Source organism: Neolamprologus brichardi, chromosome 16 (assembly GCF_056152115.1).
Source record: "Neolamprologus brichardi isolate AB-2024 chromosome 16, ASM5615211v1, whole genome shotgun sequence".
NCBI classification, from domain to species: Eukaryota; Metazoa; Chordata; class Actinopteri; order Cichliformes; family Cichlidae; genus Neolamprologus; species Neolamprologus brichardi.
In genome coordinates this window covers 22283554-22299246 of record NC_142119.1, presented here as the reverse complement: position 1 = coordinate 22299246, position 15693 = coordinate 22283554, and the positions used below count along the sequence as shown (strand labels likewise).

The 15693-nt window shown below is 41.9% G+C and overlaps 1 protein-coding gene across 2 annotated transcripts in view; it reads left to right on the top strand.

The window, feature by feature from the left end:
* The first annotated feature begins 2012 nt into the window (after positions 1-2012).
* bcl9 (BCL9 transcription coactivator) overlaps positions 2013-15693 on the top strand; it is a 28543-nt gene continuing 14862 nt past the window's right edge. Inside the window, exons 1-2 of one of the 2 annotated variants that reach the window (XM_006788362.3) lie at positions 2013-2160; positions 4084-4250. The gene's annotated coding sequence lies outside the window, so the exon portion shown is untranslated. Of the gene's footprint in view, positions 2161-2191; positions 2543-4083; positions 4251-15693 lie in introns of those variants that run through there. The other variant, XM_006788363.3, reaches the window with a different exon arrangement.

Genomic DNA, 15693 nt, shown 5'->3' with positions numbered 1-15693 from the left:
TGAACCCGGATGTTCATGTGCGTGTGTTAATAGGGCAGGATGGGTGTATCTTCACACGAAACTGAAACCCTGCTAACTTTCACATTTTAGGAAACTTACAAAAATGATCAGACACTGCCCCCACCCTCCTGTTTCAGCGCTGGAAAGGTATAGATGGGGAAGGTCTGTGAAACTATCCAACCATCTGACAAGTGCCTCTAATGGAGTGCTGGACCATTAGTTTTCTAAAACCACCGAGTTTAACACTGTGTAATTAAAAGATATTATATGTCCTCTTCTATATGATGACATAAACCTAGATGTTGATCAACTTTAGCTTGTGTTTAAGGATTAAATGTTATGAAAGAAAGCATTCGCTGCAAATTGTATGGATGTTCAAATACATTTCCCTAACAGGATGGAGTCAAAGAAAAGATGCATGCATAATTGGAAATTTAAGATCCATGTTGTTGGTATTTGTGAACTAAAAGGCTTCACTATGTTGATTTAAAAAAACCCTGAGTTTCTCCGTTTAATAGAAATACAGCTGTTTAATATAAATGCACCCATTCATAAAACAAGAATTTTTTTTTTTTTTTAACAAATTTAATACTAAACTTCATCAAGGTAAATAGATAATCTAGACCAGTAATGTCTGGGGAAATTGGCTCCATTTACAGTCCACTTTGATCTCTCAGATATTGTAATATAATTAGAAAAATGGTGAAATTTTAACAGTATGTCTCAGTTTTTCTTATATGATAAAGAAATGCTGCTGTAGTAAACAAAAAGATCTGCTAGCACAACTCTTTGGGCTTAAATGATAAGAAATAAATATGTAAAATTGTAGAAATAGTCCTGTAATTATAAAGTGAAAAGGTTTTGTTAATTATCAGACTTTCTCTCTCCCCCTTCTCTCTTGCTCTCTTTTTAACTATGGGCCCACTGTAAAAACCTCAAATTTCCTTAGTAGCTAGTGAAAAAGCAAAACTGTTTCTGTCATTTATTTGCATAATAATTACTTCATTACTTTGGTGTAATATGAATGGTGATGGGGAAAGTCTTTATCATTACCAAAAGCTGTAAAACCTATTAAAATACAGTTAAGAGTCTAAAATGCATGCCCTCCCCCACAATTTCCAAAATCATCCACTGGACTAAATTGCAGTCTTTCCCGGCCGATTCTGGCCCCCGGGCCTTATGTTTGACAATCCTCCTCAAGCATATCAGAGACAGAAACACAAAGCTACGAAATTCCTAAAGCCTTAACTTTTTCTGTTCACATAGGACAGAAGCAACAAGCCCTTGTTAACTTGTACTCCCCCCCCCTAAAAGATGTCTAGACAAAATAGCTGCTGATTGATTTTATATAGATTCGATTAACCGTTTCAGCTGCTGACACTATGTGTCTCTTGTTGAAGGGGTGTATCGACTTTGAATAAAACGAAAATAGAAAGAATGTGCTGTGAAAAAGTTTCAAAAGTTTGATGCTTAGCTACCGCGTATGGAAGAGAATTAGGGCCACTGGGGAAAAAGCGGACGTTGTCTTTTCCAGAACTCCGACTTTTCCCCCCCTCAGAATTCTGATTTTAATCTCAGAATTCAGACTTTTTTTCTCAGATTTGGGGGATTAAAGTCAGAATTCTGACTTTTTCCTCGGGATTCTGGAAAAGAAAAAAAAGACGTGCCCGTTTATTTTTTTTTCCAGTGGCCCTAATCCTCTTCCGTAACTACGCCTACGCTCTTTCATATAGGGAAGTTCGAGGTAACTACTTTTATAGGAGTTTACTCGGCAAAACAATCCCACGTAAACAGTTTAGTGTGTTTTTCCTTCTTCTCTATTTTCAGATGTCTTTTATAGTGTTTGCCATATCACATGGAGATGGACAGTGGTCTCTCTCGGCCGTCCGACAGTAACATTCTCACTGGCACACAGATCTGACCTAGAATTGCTACTTAGAATTCGACTAAACCATCTCGCAGTAACGGGGGGGTGGTGGGAAGCGACGACAGGAAATCTTGACTGGGATGTAATGGAGTAGGACCACTGGAAAGCTCCGGCGAATGGGGGGGGAGACATATTCCCATTTTGTAATGTTACCGTGAAAATGTTGTGATTTGATAATTGTGCGGTGTAAATTCGTCGCTCAGGAAAAAGGGGAAATTAAGCTAGCATTCCAGGTGAGTGTTCCCCTTTTCACATCTAGCTGGAAAGTATCGCTACCACGGCTCGCCTCCTGGCAACGGGCACACGCGGGTCCTCCTCCCGGGGACATCTCACTTGGTATCCGTTCTTCTCTGCCTCTGTCCCCGAAGGCTGGCTAGCAAAACCCACGTAGCGTCTGGCCTGGCAGACAGTGAGCACCCTTTGAACCGTAAATGCCGATTTTTCCAGCGCAACAAAAGCGGATTATTCACGATGTTTTCGGCATGGTGTAAAACCCGCGGAGAAATATTGGTTTTTACCCCATTATACTGGAGGACCGCCCGTGCTTCGTGAAAATGAAAAAAGGATACAATGCAGCATGCATGTTTTGCATTCTTCGGGAGCTCCACACCGTTGGTATTGTATTTTCTTCATTTTAAACGTGTTTGGTATGATTTATAAATCCGAAACGAGATTATAGGCCTCGTCTGCTGATTGTGTCGGCCAGCCCTATCATCTGCCGAGCGATTTAATTGTTACATTGTTAAGGGAGCGGGCAGAACTTGAAAATGAACGTTTGTCCAAGGCGGGCCTGAGTACTTTCATTAACAAACGAAGCCGTGGGATGAATATATGCGTGGGTTTTTGTGTGCTTGTGGGCGACGTCGTTGTTCTCGCTCTCAGCCGCCGTCCACTGCCTCCCTCTTCGGGGAAGACTTTGTTTGCGCTGGCCGAGGCTCCATGAATGCGAGTGCTGAAGTCCTCCCTTCCCCCCCAGTTCTCTGGCGAAACAGGAACAACTTCTTTTAGGAAAAAGAAAAAAAAAAGTTCCTGGAGTTTCAAGCGCCATGGAATTACTTTGTCCGCCAAGAGTTGTCCAGTGAGGCGCTGAGATTTCAGGGGGGAGTCTAATCCCTGTAGTTGCTGCGTGCTTTTACGTTTATTTAGCAGTTTTAGGTTTGTGTAGCTTTGTGTATATTTTAAAAGGACGACTTCCTCGAGTAGGCCCGTTCGTGGGTAACTTGTGGCATTGTGTTGTGCTACCTTTGGAAAAAGAAAACAAAGAGTTAGACATGGTAAAGAATGTGATCACTCTTTTACATTTTACTAATCTTGTTTAACTTCAGGGAGCATAAAAAATCCACAGGTCCGACAGTGTGGAAATAAAAGCAGAGTAAAAACACAGTCACCACCTGGGAATTTACTCCTGATGAATAAAGTCTTATATTGTTCTCCCTTACCAAGTGATTTCTTTTGCCTCACTGAACATTTTGAAAGCATTCGTCAGGTTGCTAAATGCAATGTTTTCCCTTGTTTTTTCTTTGTTTTGTTTTTTTCCTTTTTCCTCGAGAGAAGTCTGCAGCTTTTGCACATTGTAGCAGTCCTTTCTCAGATCAGATGCTGTTAGTTCTTCTGAGTTAGCAGTGAGGAGGGGGAGGTTCAGAGTCTGAGGACAGTTTTGGAGCATACATACCAGTTGCTGAAACTGAACTGCAGACCTTGCTGGGTCTCTTCAATTGCTAGGCAACACTGCTGTCTGCCATTAATGTGCATCATTGCATAGTCTTGAAGCTGTTTCACATGCATCTTTTTGTTTTTTGTAGAATCACTGCTTCTTTTCATTGGGACTTTGTGTAGTTAAGGATTTACAAAAAAATAATAATGCATTTTTGTCTTTCCACTGTGCATTTTTGGTGCACAGAAGTGAGGAAGCTCTTAAAAGAGTATCACAGACACTCTCCTAATCCCTTATGTGCACACAGGTCGATAACTGAAGAATAAATACGTGTCTGGGTTAAAAAACGCGAGCCTACACTGTCACTGTAGCCCCTAATGACCTCAGCTTTGCACTGTTTATGTGTTTGCTACATGTTGGACTTGTGAACACCGGCTAGTGAGTGCTTTTTCTTGCCGTTTGTGTTTTGCCCGTTGAGCAAAGTCCCTTCCCTCTGTTCCAGGTGTGAATGACTTGTGGCTGTAGGTTGTCGTGAGGTGGCCAGGTTCCTGCACAGCCTCTGTGGCTGACTGGGAGAAGTCGAGTGGAGAGCAGACATCAGTGCCCAGGGGACCTGAAGGCCTGGTTCTCCATATGAGGCCCTGCTGAAAGGGCAGGGGGGCTTCTGAGGTAACCCAACTCAACTCTGGCTCTCTCTTCTTTTATTACACACTTTATCACACAGTTTCTTATACACACACACTCCCCTTGTCCTCTCTAGGGTGACAGAATGCTTGTAAATGGGCTTCCTCCTTGTTTTCATTGCTTAGGAGTAAGTAAAACAAGTAATGGCAGGATTATAAAGCCAGTGTCTGAAGTCACTCCCTGTTTACGATATGGCTAACTGTATTTACAGTGAACAGTTTGTTTTAAGTTTCTGAATTGTCCTTAAAAATCCTCATTGTGTTAAAATGTAGATAGTGGCCCAATGCTTGTCAGAAATAATGGAAAATCACACATGCTTGAAAGTGTCTGAAATCTACATTTTTCTGCTTACTATCTGGTAGATGACATGGACTCTGTTATACAGGGGGTGCTGAAAAAGCTAAAACAAAGGGGGGATTTTGGACAATCTGTAGCCGTATTATTATTATATGTTGGAATAAGAAGAGCTAGAAGCACTAGGCGCATATGCTTCTTCTACAACGAGGGAAAGGGCGCTCGCAAACAGAGCTGCTTTCAGGTGGAACCTGGGTGGTGGTGGTTGTGGGAGGGGGTGGGGGGGAGCTCTGTGAACTGCATTTACCTCAACTGTGAGCCACCAAGCAGAGGGCCTTTCCTGCTACAAGGCTGACACTTTTTTTGGGTTAGCCTAGCTTACCATATGACCAGGACTGATTTCACACACTTACTCACAGTCGGGCCGACATTACTTTGTGTTCATTATATGTTGGAATAAGAAGAGCTAGAAGCACGAGGCGCATATTTTTCCGGCTCCAATGCTTTTTCCATGCTATAATTGCTGTCAAAAACTGGTGCCATAAACTGATAGCTTAACGCTGCTGTGATGTAACCATAACAAGTCAGGCGCAGGCACCTTGCAACGCCGGTCACTATCTCTTGACATTTATCTTTGGAGGTGCCTGCTTTCTGATGACGGAGCCTTGAATTGCGGAGCAGGCAGCCTGTTTGACTGCTGTTGACGCTTAGGGGGTAGCGGCTTGAGGAAAAGGACCTCACCGCCGCAGTGCATTGGACTATCAGTGCAGTGTTTGGTCTCGCTCTCTGATCTGCACATGTTGAGGACACAACACGGTCAGGGCGCTCTTCCTGAGAACGCTGTGCGCACTGTTTATTTATCTGCTATCTAATCTGAAGTGTGTTAACCAAAAACCACAGCGAGGTGAAGGACGCGGGGAAATGGATATTGATGTAAAGCGGCAAAGGATTTATTTTTGCCTCCGAGTATTGGACTCTGTTTCTGTGCATTTGTTTGCTTCGTGGGTTTTCTAATTAAAACTCGCAAGCCTTGTGTTGTGTATGACGTGGAGGGATGTGTTGGAGAGGCAGTTTGTCTCTTTGACTGTGTAACGGGTGGCGGGTAAAGGGGGAGGGGGGGGGTGTCGTATAGTGGATTAGACTATACCCGACTCAGTGTGTTTTTCTACTGCTTTAAAGGTTTATTTCATCTCTGTAGGACCTTTTTTTATTTGCACTAATGAAAGATCAGTTCATTAAAGACATTCATTCACAGTTCATTAAGAAATTCAGTTAATTTTATGAAGTGCTCTCACGGTTGTAGGATGTCCACAGGGAGAAGGAAAATAAAGTTTGACGTTTAACTTGTATTACTAACATTATTCTGCCCTTAACTTACCATTGTAAAATTTTGTGAATCTTATTTTTAAGTCGAGCAGTGTTAAATTATTACTACAATGCAAGAGACCTGTAATCTAAGTACTTGATATACTGCAGTGTGGCCCTCAAAGGGAATTGAAACACTTCAAAATCACCAAACTCCTATAAAACAGGATTGTCAAGTACTGTGGTGTGTAGTGATATTCATCGTTCCCACCAGAACTGTAGAAATATGATGGTATAATAGGCAAAAATTATAAAACTATGAACTCATAGAATAGAAGATATTTTTATTTAGTTCAACGGATGTAGAAAGCAATTTTTAACTCCTCGGATTGTAGAGGATTGCTCAAAACCACTAAAATAAGCTTGCCGCTGCAGGACGTTTCTGAGAGTAGGTGTAAGCAGATGAAGGTTAAAAGAAACTTTTGACTTCTTTGGCTATTGATTTGTATTTTGCTGCTGATATTGCCCGTTCACCCCTCTGGCAATTATAATGGACAGTTGATATATTTTCTCTCTCTCTCTCTCTCTCAGTAGATATAAATATGGACTTAATGCATTTGATAGGTATCTATGCCTACAGCAACTTTTTTTAATCTCTAGCAACACTGTTTCTCATCCTCGGCATGAAATTGTGAACACAGTTCTTCTACGAGAGTCAGTGTAATTAAAATCAACAATTAGTCGCAATCAGTGGGTTCAGAAGGTGCTATTTGGGGGGGGGGGGGAACGTTCGCTTGTATCGGATTGAGCCAGTTGATGAAATCGGTGAGGAAGTTTAGGTAGCGGAATTGGCATTTAGAGAGAGAAAGTGGAAAATGATGATCTTCCTGCTGCAAATTGGGTTACACGGCAGAAGCCAGTTAGAACCAGTAACAATAGGAGGTGAAATGGGATAAAATGGAAGACAAATGGGAGACAATAACAGAGTGAAGATACACAGATAGATTGATGGATAATAACGTGATGGTATTAAAACAATACAAAACTTTTATCCTGTTGTAGAAACATGGACATCAGTGCTTTCAGTGGGTAAAATTACACACTTCAAATCTGCAAAATCTCTGAATTCTCTATCTGCTACAAACTGTTGTACAAAAGCGAGCGCATCGGTTGTGTGCGTCCTCTGTGTTGGTCACAGTTGGTCCATCATAAGAAATATTAAGATTAATTATTATAATAATAAAATATAAGGGGTACGGATAAGGCTTAAATATGTAAATTCACAACATGGAGCCCGTAGTAATAAGTCTTTTCCGCTTTCCTACCAGCTGCAGCTGAATGTATAAATGTGTTTCTCTAATAGCTGCATTTTCACATCGTTTTAGTGTAGGAGGTCACGGACTCGTGCGGATGTGTGGTGGGATTGTTGCCCATACAAGATCCTCGGGGATGTGTCTGGCTGAGTCAGAACGTACCGATCAATCTGCTTTCATGTTTTTTTCGCTGTGATTGACAGTTATGGCACAGACGGGCTGCTTCTTCTACAACGAGGGAAAGGGCGCTCGCAAACAGAGCTGCTTTCAGGTGGAACCTGGGTGGTGGTGGTTGTGGGAGGGGGGTGGGGGGGAGCTCTGTGAACTGCATTTACCTCAACTGTGAGCCACCAAGCAGAGGGCCTTTCCTGATACAAGGCTGACACTTTTTTGGGGGGTTAGCCTAGCTTACCATATGACCAGGACTGATTTCACACACTTACTCACAGTGGGGCCGACATTACTTAGTCTGTAATCTTCCAGCTGGCCCAGTACAAATTCAGAGTGATGTCTTGATTGTGAGATAACGGTGTGGTAAATTCACAGCTAGCAGGTAGTCATCCTGTGTCCTGCTTTCTGCATGTTTCATTCAGGCGACGTTCTCATCAAAAACACTTAAAGTATTTCAAGAAGTGAGAAACGTTTGACTCTGACTACAACCTGTTGTGTGCCACATCTGTGAAAGTGCAACTGTGGACAACATCCCTTTCTGATGACCGGGATAACGTCCAGCGTTTTCATGAGTGAAAAATGGCTTTAATGAATAACATGGTGGCCACAAGAAGAAAGCATTGTATCGTGATGAAGTTGACTAACTGGGAGTTTTTTGTTTCATTTCTTTATCTTTGGTGATCCGATAAGAAGCCCAACAGTGTTTGTTTAAACTTTAACACAATTCAGGGTGCTCAGTTTTAATTTGAAATCTCAATTTATTCATCTGCTGTGGTAACTCTTCATCGGTAAGTATTCTTTGACTAAGCGATCGCTATAAATATGAGGAAGATTCTGGTGCTCCAGCCCTTTATTCTCTTTAGTTGAGCTTCTGATATGTGATAGTTTCAGCGCTTTGTAGAAAAATGCACTGTTTTAAATTAGTTTGTGAGAAATAAACAAAGCTTCATAGAGTTAAATGTTGTTTATATGGCTGAAGTGATTAATCTACATAATGCTTGCCAGGAAATTGTTTTGCAACTAAGTTGATATATTGATGTAAAGCAAACATTAATTTAAGTCAATTTTTAAGCAAAAATACCAACTCTACCAAAGTGTAAGCTTCTCAGTTGAAGAAGTGATGCTTTTTCATTAATGCTTAGTTTTGACTGTTTTCTAACAGTAACGTTAATAGATAATTTATAGTGAAAAATCACAGAGTTGTGCAGGGGTTAGCTGTGCTGCTTCATAGCAGGAAGGTCCTGGGTTCAAACCCATCGGGCATCTGGGCAGTTTGGAGTTTGCATGTTCTCCCTGTGCTTGTGTAGGCTTTTCCTGGGCTCTCCAGCTTCCTTCCAAAGTCCAAACACGCACATGTAAGGTAACTGGTGACTCTAAATTGGCTGTTTGAGTGAAGATCAGTGAAAATGTTTGTCTGTTTCTCTCTCTTTGTTAGCCTTGTGATTAACTGGTGATTTGTCCAGGGTGTAACCTGCTTCTCGCAATATGACAGCTGGGAGAGGCTCCAGCCCCCCTACCAGCCTCATTTGGTTAAGAAGATGGAAAAATTGTGGTTTATACTGGACTTGAGTCTTATGCTCACTGCATTTGAAAAGCTCGCTCAGAATAAAGCCCTCTGCATTAGCGCAGGTATAAGAGGAGAAGAATCCAGAAGAATCAAGCAAATAAATCACAGTTTTCGCCTCCAGGAAGTCTTATCTTTACAAGCTACTCGAGAATCTTCCTCTGTATAATCTGGGAATCTCTGAGCTCCTCCATCCATCCCCATCCATCCGCTTCCGCTTATCCTTTTCAGGGTCGCGGGGGGCACTGGAGCCTATCCCAGCTGTCATAGGACGAGAGGCGGGGTACACCCTGGACAGGTCGCCAGTCTGTCGCAGGGCCAACACACAGAGACAGACAACCATTCCCACTCACTTTCACTCGCACATTCACACCCAGTGGCAATTTGGATTTTCCAGTTAACCTATCCCCACAAGCTGCATGTCTTTGGACGGTGGGAGGAAGCCGGAATACCCGGAGGGAACCTACGCAAACACGGGGAGAACATGCAAACTCCACACAGAAAGACCCCGGCCTGATGGTGGAATTGAACTCAGGACCTTCTTGCTGTGCGGCAACAGTGCTAACCACCGTGCCACACGTTCTCTGAGCTCCTTTATTTATATAATTGAAATGTCAGTAAGGGCTGTCACGGCTGTACACTTGTGTATAACCTGGCTGTGTGTATATTAGGTTACAGAAATTAAGAGGTGCAAGAAATAGCCCTCTTCTGCTAGTACTTACATGGCTGCATTTGAATCGAATTGACTCGTTTTTTTGGGTTTTCTGTTAGTGATAGCACCTGGTACCATGTACTCTTTTAGTACTTGCTTGGCTGGGGTTCCAAGTGAGCTGAGTTGATCGGAAAATGTAATGTCAGCAGACTGTGTGCCACCGATTGGCCAGTCAGTGGTGTCATGAGAGTGACTCCTTCCCAAAAATTAAAACTGTCATTTTTGAAATCCAGCATCGAGGAAAGTAGCGGCACAAAAATCACGGCCCCAAGTAAAAGCCATAGACTGAGCGTGTATGCTATCGGCTCGACGTCCTTTATTGTTGTTACAAAGGACATCACAGGACATTCGGCTGTATTGCTAAAACAACCCCACGCACATTTAGGTGATACACAGTTGTCGAGCTGAGTAGGTACCGCGTACCACCACTTGGGGTGAGGGTAACAGTGATGCATATAAACAAGGATTCAGACCACACAATGGTCACTGTGTCAGTTTAGATGAATATAGAGTAATGAAATCCTGCCTTTTCGTGACTGAGGAACATGGCAGACTACATGGTGCTACCCAGTCAATCATGCTTGCAGTCTTTCCTGATACTTTATGCTTTCTGTGAAAAGAATCCAAACACACAATGGCAGTTGAAGCAGTATGATACTGGTTGACTAGTGGTCATTTCACAGTTCCATCTAAACTAAAGTGGTAAAATCATTCTTCATCTTCTTTGCCATGCCTGCAGTTGTTCACAGCTGAACCTTAGAGAAAACTCAACAGCTGGCACAGCGCTCTGTACTGATATTGATGAACCACACAGGAAAGACAGAAGTGCCACGAAACACCCAGAAAAATGTCAACATGCTAGTTTTAGTTTTTTTTTTAATGTATGTATTATGTGAGAAAAATCAACTGCCTATTTTCATCCTGTGTCACTAGATTGGGCTGTAATTGGGCACAAGAAGATGCATATCGTTCCTTCTTAACCCACTGAGAGTCAGACTTTGATTTTAACTAGAATGCACCACGATCTTTAGATAGATGATTCATGGACTATTCACAATGGAGTAATCTCAATTTAGAGTCACCACTGTTTATATTGTAATCAGATCATTTATTACCAGTTGCAAAAATTAGCTTTTGTTTTGTTGCATATAAACAGTAGTTTCCAAGCAGACAAAATCAGATGTTAATGCCTTAATTATCTAAATCAGCTAACTTAAAGGTAATCTCTATATATTTAGACCGCAACTGTAACCGCTTTGTTATAGGAGGCAGACAAAGGGGATTTTTCACACGTTGCTGCCTGTAATTACAAATGTCATGTGTCTTGGACGTGGCACAAATTACACACACTGGTTTTATTGTATTATAAGCTCATCGCTTCAGATGGGAATCTCAAGAGACCTACCAATACAGATGCTGATTTGACATGTATTAGGGCCCTTCAGTGAAGATGCACTTCTTTTAGTGCATCTGTATTTGATTTTTTATTTTTTTTTTAACCCGCTGTCGAGTAATTCGAGCCACCTGCTTGTGGTTGTGAGCAAAGGACTTGAATGTGTTGTTTCTTAATCAGTTTTAGATCATGAATGTGAGGAACAAAACAACTCTAAGCTTCATTCTGAAAATGTATTTTCTTGAGTTATGTTGGCAGTTAAAAAACATCATCTTAAATAGTTATTGGTGAATAAATTGCATAAAAAGAAACCAGGCAGGATGCTCAGCATGCATCTGATATCAGGATTAAGAAGCATCACCATTAATGTGAAGATTTCATTTTAAGTTAGTTCACCAGGGGCGTGGCTTTTGCATGGCTTTACATATCACTTATTGCTGCGATTCCATGGTTATATGCAGGGACCTAAAGGAAGCTCAGACAGAAATGCACACGAGCATGCTCTGACTCATGGGAACAGCACATGCCATAAACTTGGAGCAGAGTTCTCAGTGGATCTCCGACATTATTAGGACAGCTAAGTACTGCCTCATGTTGGTATTTGTCTGTGCACCAGTATAGTTATGTGCGTGTATATTGCTCTGTGACTGTATATTTAATTAGGCAGGTCTTAGCCAGTGTGTTTAAAATTCCATGGGTATGACACACCAGTGTAAACTGGGGTAATTCAGGGACACAATCTGTCTCATTCTCTCCAGAGTGCTAATTTTGTTGTACGATAAAAGAACGAAGATAGAACATCTATTATATGCTCTTTGTGTGTGTGCGTGTGCTTGTGTGCAATTTCTCTCTTTAGGAAATACCAGGTCAGTAAAGATCCCTGAGCTTTGTTACGTAGTTTGAAAGGTTGCAAAACCTGTTTCTTGTGGGCGCTGTGGTTTGTAAAATACAGAAAAGAATGTATGGAAAATATTTTGGGTAAGCACATCTTGAGGTTTTGCATAGTGTGTTGTCATCTTTCCTGCTTAATTTTCTTTTTAAAAATTTGATGCAGTTTGATTAATGAAACGTTTTAACTAATAACAAGTTGCTTGCAAGAAAAGCTTGTTGACCGGTGAGGAACGCAAATTTCTTTTCCTCTTTACCTCAGTGGTCTACATGGCTGCTGAAAGGCCTGGCTGTTGGGATTTCCCACAATGCTTGTAGTCACAGGGAGACGTCCTCCCAGCATGAGCAAGGTTGGAATGTGGCCCGAGTGTGGGAGCGACTGTGCGGATGAAGGAAGGGGAGTCACGGACCAGAGAGCAGGGGAAGGGAGGAAAGAAGGGGTCTGCACAGAGGGCAGCAGAGTTTCTCCTAACTGAGTGCTGTTCCTGTGTTAATTCATATCTGAGATAGAAATGAGAGAAATCATTATTTAGAGGGGAAAAATGCGTATGTGCCTTACTGTTTACTGCTCGTATTTGCTGCAGTGACTGCTGATTCCAGGAGTGCTCTTGCATTAATTAGCAGTTCTACTGGAGGTCTTCATGGGTTTAAAATTTTGATCCTAAAGGGATCCAGAGGGGATCTGAAAAAATTCGTACGCAGTCTTAAATGGACCTTAAGATAATTGGACTAGATCTGAAATGCAGTTGACCTGAACAGACCCAAAGAGAGACCACCAGCAGTTAATTGGCAGGATGATGCACCATCAGCTAACAAGCAGACTTAAAGAGAGGCAGTTTAATTTTTTTTCTTCCCTCTTTTCTTTGCTGGAGTTTTCTTTTGCCTCAATCACTTTGTACTCTGCAGTGTGACACAATGTATTTTGATGTCACAGCTGAAAGCAAATCTACTGGGATACATGTACATTTTAATTGTGGAGTTTGCATGTCGTCCTTGTGACTGCATGGGTTGACTGCAAGGCTACGACCTTCTTAAAAAATGGACAGATTGGTGAACGTAATCATTCAGACATCCAACCCAGAATTAAACTCCTTAGGTCCAGAATAAGGTCTCTCATATTATGGTATGTCATGAGTTAGTATGGCTTACTATGCTAAGATGTGCTAGTCATGAAGTAGAATTAATAGAAGGGTGACCAGCTTCTAGGTATAATGGTTAAGAACTGGACCCACAGGCATCGATGTTCACAAGCTCACTTCCAGCTCTGGTCATCTTTCTGCTTTCTCCAGCTAACAGAGTATACTTCAGTAGAAATCTCAGCTACAGTTTGACTTGATTGGTTTGATCCAAATGGACATCGAAGGGTTTTACAACCAGTTTTATTCTTGTATAAATGTTTTCAGTGTGATTTATTGTTCCAAGTCTTATCTGGGATCCAAAAGTTGCGCAGTCTTTGATATTTTATCTATAAAGTCCAAGATGTGCTGCATTTGATAAGTGTGAAATATTGTCGGATTCTTTTTACCTTGATACCTTTTAAAAATCTTACTGTCAGGTTTTGATACTAGCAACCCCCTTAATTTGCACTTCCTGTCATAGAAGTATGGGCACGTTCTTGCCAGTTATCCCGTTTTCTTTGTCTCGTATTGAGCACAAAGGTGTGTATGTGTGTTTGTTTTGTGTGAGTGTGTGAGCAAGGCACAGTCACTTAGCCAGGGATGCAGAGACAGAGGGCAGATGGAAAGAGATGGAAGTGCGGGGTGAAGTGTGTGAGACGGAGATCAGAGCAGGCCAGAGTGCTGAGTGCCAGTCCTGCTGCCGGAGCTGGCCACTACACATGGCACCATTCCCAGGCTACGCCAGCAGATGTGCCACTAGTGAGTCAGCGTGTGTGTGTGTGTGTGTGTGTGTGTGTGTGCGTGCGTGCCTGCTTGCACTCGACTGGGAGACAGACACCCACCCGCACTCTCTGTGAAGACAATGGCTTGTGTAATGACTACCGTATCACACCCCTTTCCCATCCTCCTGTTTTCGTTGCCACTTCCATCACTGTGATGGATACGGTGAGGCTTCTGTCACCACGATATGATATGACACAGTGTGACATTACACACATGTCGCCTCCCAGGGGATGGTGGGCCTGGTCTGCAGACCAGAGGAGAACATGTGTTGTGGATGGTTTGAATTGGGAAAGCTGTTATGCAGGACCAGTAGGAAAGCTAATATTGGAAGTAATGGAGGGAGCTGAGAAAGAAAAAAGGAGAAAGATGGAGGTGTGTAAATATTGGACTCTGGGAGCAGTCAACAATTTGGAAAATACAGAAGACTTTTAAGTTTCTTGTAACAAATTGATTTCAGTTGAAAGGAGGCCTGGTCATACTTGTGCGTGCATCCTTGAGCCTCTCACAGTGCATGCATAATGTCAAATGTTAGTCTAGTGACGCCACTAGACTATCTTTAGTGACATTCGGGATTCTTTGCATTCTGTGTTCGCTAAGTGTAAATAATGAGCACAATGCAGGGTGTGGCATGCTGGCAGTCCTTTCAGGAAGTCACCTGAACAGGTGAGCATGCAGGTGTTTCCTACACTGTGGTATTGTTAATGTCCAACACATATCTTTATCTTACTTTCATTTTTTATCTTACTGTTTTTTTTTTGGTTTTTTTGTCTCACTTCTTCAAGACAGGTATGTGAAGGTATTAGCTGAAAGTAGCTGTAATGTTTCCTTGTGCAGGTTGTGCAGTTTATTACCTGAGCTAAAGCTGCATATCAACATCATCGTCATCATTTTAGATTTGCATTAAACTTTACATAAATTAAAATGCTAGTATTTTAGCGGTGGCAGCTTCATAATGAAGTAGAATTGCAAATGACAAGTTTAATGTATAAATAATAAAACTCATTGTCCTTGAGTTCAACAGATTGGCAAGTTTTGCTTGCTGTAACTCATTATTTCTGTTTAAGTGACATTACAGCCACTATTCTTACTTTGTGGCCCTGCTGTCTTACTACTCACTACATACTCATGCTTAGAACCTTATAAAAACTCAATTCAAATCACAAATAGAGCAAACACATATAGAAGATTTACCTGTCCTTCAAGAAGCTAAGATGCAATTTAAGGTATAGTACAGCGCATGTAGATTGGAAAACAAATAAAAAAATAACTAAAGCAAAAAGTAATATAGTCAGTGAGAGCAGCCATCATAAACTTTATAGTCCAGTCTAACATTTCAAGCCCATGTTGATAAACACACAGTAGCAGTATCTGACACAGACACCACTGTGTTATGCTTTGTTCCCATTATACACACAGTACACTGACAAAGTTAAAGGACTGACTGAGATTTTTGTAAAAGTACAGAAATTCAGTGCCGCTATCCTGTAATCACCACCTGTGGCTTACTTTGACAACGAGGCGATCGTGGCTCAAGAGTTGCCAGTTCGTCTTGTAATTGGAAGGTTGTCGGTTCGAGCCCCGGCTCTGACAGTCTTGGTCGTTGTGTCCTAGGGCAAGACACTTCACCCGTTGCCTACTGGTGGTGGTCAGAGGGCCCGGTGGTGCCAGTGTCCGGCAGCCTCGCCTCTGTCAGTGCGCCCCAGGGTGGCTGTGGCTATAATGTAGCTTGCCATCACAAGTGTGTGAATGGGTAAATGACTGAATGTAGTGTAAAGCGCTTTGGGGTCCATAGGGACTAAGTAAAGCGCTATACAAATACAAGCCATTTACCAAAGTTATCCAGATTTTCACTGCATATTTAACTCCTAAGGGAAGAAATCAAACATA